The sequence below is a fragment of the Meles meles genome, unplaced genomic scaffold (assembly GCF_922984935.1).
Source record: "Meles meles unplaced genomic scaffold, mMelMel3.1 paternal haplotype, whole genome shotgun sequence".
NCBI lineage: Eukaryota > Metazoa > Chordata > Mammalia > Carnivora > Mustelidae > Meles > Meles meles.
In genome coordinates this window covers 307081-315139 of record NW_025721133.1, presented here as the reverse complement: position 1 = coordinate 315139, position 8059 = coordinate 307081, and positions in this window count along the sequence as shown.

Genomic DNA, 8059 nt, shown 5'->3' with positions numbered 1-8059 from the left:
TAGGGAAGGAGTGTCCTGAAGTTGTGGGCTGGTGCTGGCACGTTGGCAGTGGGAAGTGCGTGAGTGTGTGTGTGTGCGCACATGTGTGTGCGTGGGACCACGCTGGCAGGGGGACGTGCATGAGTAAATCACCGGTGACTCTGTGCCACCACCATGGCTGCTGTCAAACCCCCGCAAGAGGCAGGTGTGGGTGAGGCCGTGGAGGAGGGTACCCCTCACACCCCACGGGAGGGAATACGTCTGCTGCAGGTGTGAGGAGGGCCCTCAGAAGCTAACAGGACTGCTATACGATGCAGAGTTCCCTTCTCAGTGTGACCCCGAGTCCTGGAAGCAGGATGCAGACTCTTGTATGGTCATGCTCACGGTTACCAAGAGCTGCATTTGTGATGAGGATTTCATGCGGGTAAGGGGCTGAGAAACCCTTGTACATGTACACAAACACACACATACATACATACATACACACAAACGTGTGTGTTTATTTCCTACTATCCAGTGGGTTGTGTTTCTCTAGAGAACCCCAACTAATAAAACATGCCCATGTTCAGTACAAAGGAAGAAAAATTGTCGAGAATAACCCTGAAGAGGAATTGTTCCATGTGTTTTAACCGTGTCAATGTGATCAATTAAATGAACATGAACTTGTGGTTTATCTCCATTACATATGCTCTGTGCACTCAAATTTCCTTACACTACAAATAAATTTAATTAACTTTAATTAAGAAGCTGTGGCAAGAGTGGTCCTGGTGGGATTCAGCCATGACTGAGTCCACTAGCCCTCTTGCCTGTGTGTCTGTCTGTGTGATCATGCTCCATCTGTTTTCTGGGACGGTGTGTATACACAGCCAGCTACATGGTAGGTGTTCCAGCTCTGGGATGCTTGTGCATGACCCTGGGTCTCCTCCCAGGGGCCTCAGCGAGACCAGGTCTGCAGCATTCCTCTCCACGGCTCCGGTGCTCATCCTGGAACATTGGAGCTCCCCTTGGCACTTACAAAGTCTGTGGAGGGTTCCACCATGCCCAGCAGAGTGCTAACTTCCTGCTCAACTCTGCCATGCTCCAGGACAGGGCAGGCAGTGACAGCGTGGTCCCAGTAGGGAAGTGATTCTTGCTTCCTCTCCAGCCTGCAGGAAGGGGTGTCCTTCTTGCCATGGGTGTGGCCATGGGACTGGACTTTGCATCAAGGAAATGCTAGTGGGAGCCCTGTACTCCTTGTGGGAGAAGCCTGAGAGGGAGTTGAGGGCATGCTTGCTCTGTCCTCCCCCGTGGCAGGTGCTCTGGAGCTGGACACTTGTGAGAGAGCTTTATCACTGTGGCTCTCACCCCCTGGCATCTGGGGGTTGGGCACTTGGATGCTTATGTTCAGGATTCTGAAAAACTGTGTTCGTGAGTGGCATTGGACCAGACCTCATGGGGCAAGGTCGGCCCTGCCCACAGTGGGAGGAGTGTGGTTTCTGAGGTAGGAGGGCCTGTACCCTCCTGGGCTCTGAGCTGCCCAGTGGTCATGTGACATTGCCATGCCCCAGGGCCCTTTAAACTGGAGAGTACTGAATGCACGTGTCCCAGGACTACAGTGACCGTTTTTCTGAACACGGGACAGAAAAGCATGGCATTGGGGAGCGCTGTTCTAACCGTGCGTCCTTCTGCCTTGGCCTTACTCCTGTCCCCGAGCCTTGTGTGGTACATGGGCCTCCTTCAGAGTTCACACAGGGGACGATCCCACAGGGTCCTGCTTGGGGGGCAGTGGGAAAGAGGCCCTGTGTTCTCTGGACGCCACCCCTCAGACACGGCACCTTCCCCTTCCCTGCTGTGCATGATGAGGTCATTGCATGTCCACACATGACCTCATTCGTTAAACGGTTGTGGGATCCAAGGAAGCTGGACACGGCAGCTGAGGACCTCCGCTCTAGGCGTCCAGACACAGTGGGGTGTGAGCTTGTCAGCAGTGAACTGAAGAAGTCTATGGCATCAATCAGGGTTCTCCAGAGCAGAATTCGTCTATGCATCCACATGTCACAGCCTTCTGCCCCTCCCTGTCTCTATCTGTCCGAGACAAGGTCTAGCATGAGAAGGCAGCCCATGCACTTTTATAGGCCAAGAAGCCAACAGTCTGTGCCTGCAGGTCCGGGGCATCCGAGGACCAGGGAGCTGTTGGTCCATCTCCAGTCCAAGGACAGTGGACTTGCTGAGGTGGCCCAGATGCTGCAGTGAGGCAGGAAAGGGGACCAGTCACTCCTTCTTCCACCTTCTGTTGTACTAAGGCACTCAGGGGACACAACAGGATGGCACGCCATGGGGGGCAGGAGCAGGATCCAGTTCTTGTCTCTCCAGGAAACACCTCAGACACAGGCAGAAACAGGGTTCTATCTGGGCACCCTGAGACAGGTCAAGCACACAGCTGGACAGTTAACATTCACTCAGGGCTGTCATTTCCACCCAGAGGGAGCACAGAGCTGGGCCACATGAGCCATCTGTGGCAGCTGTGATCACCCTGGAGAAAGTGTTGGAGGGCGTTGGGGAGGAAAGATAGTGTTTCTGATCACAATGCCATTCTGTAAGTCTGCTGATTACTTGTGTTTTCACACACGGATGGCACACAGAGATGTGTGAACATGCAGAAGGGGCTACCTGCATCCCCTGCCCTTGTTACAAAGAACAGGTCTTTTTCAGTCTAGAATGTGACCTCCATCGTGCACTTAGAAGGGGGTTATCATGTATGGAAATACTCCACACCTCACACAATATATGGTTCTCTGGTCCAATCTGGAGTCACTTTCTGAAAAAACGTTCCTGAAGGGTGGTAGAATAAGGAGCTAGGTTAAATGGTTCTATTTAAGCAACAATAATGAAGACAGCAGGTGTTAGTGGAGGAACAGAAGGCAAAGCAGGGGAACAGAAAAGACTCTCATGGATACATTCAATGTCGGCCAAGGAGCAGCAGCAACTCAGTGGGGCTGAGACAGGGCTCTGTATTTAACCTAGCTCCTTATTTTACCACCTTTCATGAACGTTTTATCAGAAAGTGACTCTAGATTGGACCAGAATTTATTTCTTACTCCTAGCCCAGTTTTGGCCTTTATCCAGGTTTCCTGGGCACATGAGGTAAACACTGAGTTCAGATGGGTCTTGGGGTGTACTGTATGGCTCTATGAAGCATCTGCCTTAAGCTCAGGTCATGATCTTGGGGTCCTGGATTGAGTCCCATGTGGGGCTCTCTGTTCAGCAGGGAGCCTGCTTCTCCCTCTGCCCCATCCCTCATTTGAGGAGTCTCCTGCTCTCACTCAAATAAATAAAATAATATCTTAAAAAAAAAAGTTCTCTTGTTTCTGGTACTGTTTCTGTTTCCTCTAATTTTGTCAGTCACCCTCAAAGTGGGGGATCTCTTTAAATGCATGATGGTGCTCAGCAGTGAGTCTTCATTAGTGTGAGACATTAAACATTTCTGCAGAGTTTGTTTTTGGTGAGTAAATGGGGCTTATTGGCTGGTGGAATTTTCCACGGATCTAATGGCAAGCCAGTTTTAATTGGAATGCCTACATCAATGAGAGGTATGTTCTCTCTGCCTGTTTCAGTCTCCAGAGGAGAATATTCTGGTCTCCTGCTGAGGCAGTGTGAGTGCTGGGGCAGCTGACTGCCCGCTGTTCTCCCAGAAGAAGGTGGAGCTGGGCTCGGAATCAGCTCAGTTGAGTGTGCAAGGTTTGTAACTAGCCTCCCTGTTTCCAGCCCCAGGATGCCTCCCCAGCACCTTGTTCACCTGTCCCCTGTGGCTCGTGTCTCTGGGTGTGGGGAGTGGCCTGTGCTTGTCTGAGCCACACCTGCTCTGGACACATGTTGTGCTTTGGAGCCCCGAACCACGAGTGTCCTCATCAAAAGCTCTGTCAGGGGACGGTCAGATCCTCGATTTCTGGCTCTGCTTAGAAGGCTCTCTTTCTGCTTCTTACCCATCAAAAGGAGGTTGAAGTTTTTTCATGGGTGCTCACATATTCTGCTCTTCTTTGTGAATTTCTCCTGTAGCCATTCTGGCAACTTATGATCATGTTGGACCGTGGAAGGATGAATGAATTGAGTATGTTGCTGTGGACGTGTGGTGTCCCCTGTGTATGGGTGGTTCACCAAGGACATTTCCTTCTGGCCAACGAGCATCAGTATCACGGAGGGCTTTGTAGAACTGTAGTGTGTGTTTCCTTGTGTGTGTCTCTGTGTGTCCATGTGCCTCTGTGTTTAAAGGTGCAAGAGAACTTTATTGAACATTTGGAGTGGAAATCTTTTCCTACCTGACATACGAGACCCTGCACTGTTTGACCCATACAGTGTGAGAAGTTTGGGTGGATACACACTTCATCCCTGTAATCAAGGTCACAGATGCACCCATCACCTCTCAGAGGGTCCCGGTTCCTTCTCTGTGTTGTGGTGTGAACACTTCACATGACATGGACACTCAGCACGTGCCAGGCCCTTGGCAGGGGACCGTTGTCTGTGGGCACGCATGTCCACTGGGCTCTGGAGCCCTGGAGCAGCGACTGGGCAGCTGTCTGGGCATTCTGCTTTCCCAGAGCCCTGCTAGCTCTGATGCCTTCCTAGCCCCCTGTAGTTCTGATGCAGAGTGTGTGCCCCTCGACTGAAGGAGGTGGTACTAGTTCGCTGGTTTGTGCTGCAGAAAACTTCCTCGGGCCCCCATGTCCTGGACATGCCATAGACAAGGATGCTGGGGGTGCATGGCCTGCCCCAGAGTACAGTCCTGGTCCTGATGTCTGGGGCTCTGGGGGCCCTGTGCTTGGTCACAGACCCTGTGTCTCTGTGTGTGGACAGCGTGCACCATGAGGGAGGGATGTTTCCAGCATGTGAGCACTTCCTCATCCACATGTGGGAAAATGTGGTGACTCGCTGCACCCTCACAGCCACACTGGATGTAGTCTCCGGGGAGCTGCGAGCCAACAGGTGTGCTGTGAGTCCAACACTCGCCTACCCGGGCCAGCCACTCCAGGTGGCCGCTGCAGACAGAAAACTCAGGGCTGGCAATGCCACGTTCCTTACGCTGCAATCAGCTGAGCCCATGAGTAGCATGCAAGACCAGTGTTGACAGCCAGGTGGGGTCCAGCTGGCAGGTGCTTTGGTCCCAGCCTCGGTCTGGCTCTGTGCTCTGTGGCCGTTGTATCATCTCTTAATTACCTCTCACATGGCCCGAGAGAGTGCCAGGGGTGTGTGGGGGACAAGACTCTTAACCCAGGGGAATCCTCAGTCCTTGCCCTGTGAAATGGAAGGGCTGTCTGTCTCATTCATGACAGTCACAAGACACAGCTTCTTGTAGGAACAAGCCTGCATCTCTTTGCAAAGAGTTAAATTATCCAGGAAGAGTTGCTGGAGTGACTCTGTGTAAATCTGTGCTCTCAACACGCCACAAAACACGTCTGTCTCGGGCTCACATGCCTTGTGGAGCACGTCTGCATTGCGTGGTATATTCCTGAGATGAAAAGGGCACAGCATGAACCTGCTGTATGAACAACAGGAAGCAAGGCTCTGAGGACCTCCAGGCAAACAGGGCTTGTTGAGTCCACATCTGGCTTCTCATGACACCAGCCAGAATGACTACACAGGAGCAGAGGGGCATCTGCCCAGAAAAACTGAGGAGCAGTGAGCACAAAATAACACTTAAATGATTTTTTTTTATTTTTAAATTTGGGTGTAGTTGACACAGAATGTCACCTCCAGACCTTGTTTTCTTCATCTGAAAAATGATGCTGATATTTGATGTCTGTCCTATCCACTGTAGCGGCCGCAGTCTCGCAACCACTTCAAGTGTGGAGAGTGCACCTGACCACCAACATTTCAAGTTCTGATTGTCTTCACTGATTCACCCTTACTAAGCCCATGTGGCCGGGGAGTGCAGTGTTGTATGAGCAGGATTTGCTCCAACACTCTTGACCTCATGCACTAGAGAAGGCACCCCAGAGAGGCCTGAGGATATGGGGTGCAGTGAAACCTTGAACTGATGCTTTAGGAATATATTTTCAGTTGGAAGACTCTGGACATAGGACACAGAGGACATAATTAGCAAGTTTCCTAAAGCATGTGGTGTTGGTGTCATGCTCATGGGCACTTGGGCAGGTGCTCGGAAGACTCCAGGTGTTGGTTGGATATATGCCATTTGACCCCAGCTTCCTGTGACATGCCTAGCCCGATGTCCCCTGGTTACTCTCAACAGTTGCATGCTCTCTTAGAATAGGCAGGCTGGCAGCATTGAGCTTTGGAGTAGCTGCTGGTCGTGAAGGGACACTTCAGAGAGGAATGGATGCATGTGGGAGTCCGACCTTCCTCCCTCCTCAGCCCAAGTTGGAGGAGGCAGAGGTGTGCACAAAGCATTTTCCTAAGATTGAGGACCAGTGTCTCACTATGGCTACAGCTAGGAGGAACTTGTCAAGATTACGTATGTCTGCCATTTTTTAACACAAATTGTATGCCCTCAGGAAAGTTGCAGGTGAATTCTACCATGACTGCTTGTGATTTCTCTGGACCCTGATATTCTCCTGCTTGAGGTCCCAGGAGAAGAGCCACAAAGCCTGCTCGCAGAGTCCACGGCGGTGATGGGTGGGAGGGCTGCCTCAGTGGAATCTTGTACCAAGCAAGTGGCGTGTCGGTGGTGGCAGGTGGTGCAGCATGTGGGTAGGAGTGGGAGAATGTAAGAGCAGGAGTGGAGGGATCACAGGGTCAGGCACAGAGGGACTTTGAGGATTAAGTAAGTGGAGCTGGTCATGGGTGCCACTATAGTTTTTTAGAATCACTTGTCCCATAAGCTGGCATTTGTGTTTACCTAAATCCGTGGCTCTCAAGCTCTTTATTCCCTAACACAGCTTGGGCACATGACATGGATACTCCCGGAAGGGCCTCCACTGCCCCAGGTGGTGCAATTGCTGTAGCACAATTGGGCCCTGGGGGAGGGTTTCCTGGTTCTACAGAAGGCCCAGGTGGAGCATGTGCCCCTGCCCCAGGGGCAAATCACCGAGTCCAAAAGGAACCTCACTTACCACTCCGGTTATTCCCAGTGGTTCTGTGCACCATCCAGACTCCCAGACTGGGGAAGGGGTTCAGTCTAGAGCTGCCACATCTGATGGGGGTTAGCTGGGGAATGGTGGTGCCTATGCTGTGTAGGGTCAACAGGCGCCAAGCTCCATACCTGCCTGCCTCCCCTTCCTCCCTGCTGTGTCACCTGACCTTACTTCGCATGTCCCTCTGGTTCCCATGCCCGACCTTCTGTGGGGCCCTCATCATGTCACCTTGAGCTCAGCTTATCTGGATGAAAATGCCACCAGGCCCGAGGTAGTGGCCTAATCATGTGGTGTCAAATGGATCCAGACTCCATTTTTGCTTCTGGAAGGGCATTTGTGGAACGGAGTCAGCTGCGTATTTGGAGCTAAGATGGACACTAGGGATGAACCTGTACCTCACTGTGAACATGTCTGTGGTGTAGCAGTTGCTAGTAATTCCTTAGAAAAATAATGCCAGAAGCAGCATGTTTGATTTGTCACTGGGGAGGAGACTGCAGGTCCAGAGGCATTGCAGTAGACCAGCCAGCATGCCCCCCTGGGGGGCTCATGGGTGCTGTGGGCACAGGAGGTCTGTGCATCTGCAGAACCTGGTCAAACATCACTGTGGAGACTCATCCTCCCATCCTCTACGTGGATCATGCCATTTGCAACAAGTTACCAACACACAAAATCTTTTTTTTTTTTTTTTTTTTTTTTTTTTTTTTGACAAAGGCTATTTCTTAGGCCTGGTATTAACCTGTAAGGCTTTTGGAAATTGCCGGGAAAGTCCGTGAACAAGAGTACTGGCCCTGGAATGAGAAGGATTGAAGATTCCCAGGGAACCCAGGGCATGGGTACATGTGTGTGAATGTGTGCATTATTTCCTTATCTGACCTTGAAGGCTAGGGGCTATTGAGGGAGAGAACAGTGCCAGAATGATGCCAGTTTTGGACCTGGTAAATAGAGAACCCTGATGCCAAGTTCAGGAGGTGGAGTTAGGTGATGACATTGACCTTGTGTTGTATGGTTTGGTGTTT